Source organism: Carlito syrichta, unplaced genomic scaffold (genome assembly GCF_000164805.1).
Source record: "Carlito syrichta isolate Samal-C Ts95f unplaced genomic scaffold, Tarsius_syrichta-2.0.1 Scaffold314864, whole genome shotgun sequence".
NCBI classification, from domain to species: domain Eukaryota; kingdom Metazoa; phylum Chordata; class Mammalia; order Primates; family Tarsiidae; genus Carlito; species Carlito syrichta.
This window is the reverse complement of record NW_007258960.1, coordinates 276,000-276,503: the sequence shown is the minus strand read 5'-3', so window position 1 is coordinate 276,503 and position 504 is coordinate 276,000.

Below are 504 nucleotides of genomic sequence, written 5' to 3'. Positions count from 1 at the left end.
CGAACCCGTGGGCTCAGGCAATCCTCTCACCTCAGTCTCCCAAAGTGCTGGGATTATAGGCATGAGCCACTGCGTCCCGTCAAGTTTGTACTCTTAGAGAATCAACACTTGCTGTTACAAAGATGTTAATCACCTTGCCATTAATCAATAGTTCCAATGAAATATTAATCAAAATTCTACAATGGTGTTGTGAAGAATTGATAAACTTACTCTAAAATGTATATAGGAGAATGAAGGTTTACACAGTTTGATTTGAGGGCTTCTTGAAAAAATTCAAAATTAGATGTGAAAATGAATATTCATTTAAAGTGAGAAAAAAAACCGGGCTCGGTGGCTCAGCCTGTAATCCTGCGCCTTGGGAGGCTGAGGTGAGTGGATTGCCTGAGCCCGAGAGTTCGAGACCCGCCTGGGAAACTTGGTGAGACCTCACCTCTACAATAAATCAAAAAATTAGCCGGGCGTGATAGCGCATGCCTGTAATTCCAGCTACTTGGAAGGCTGAGG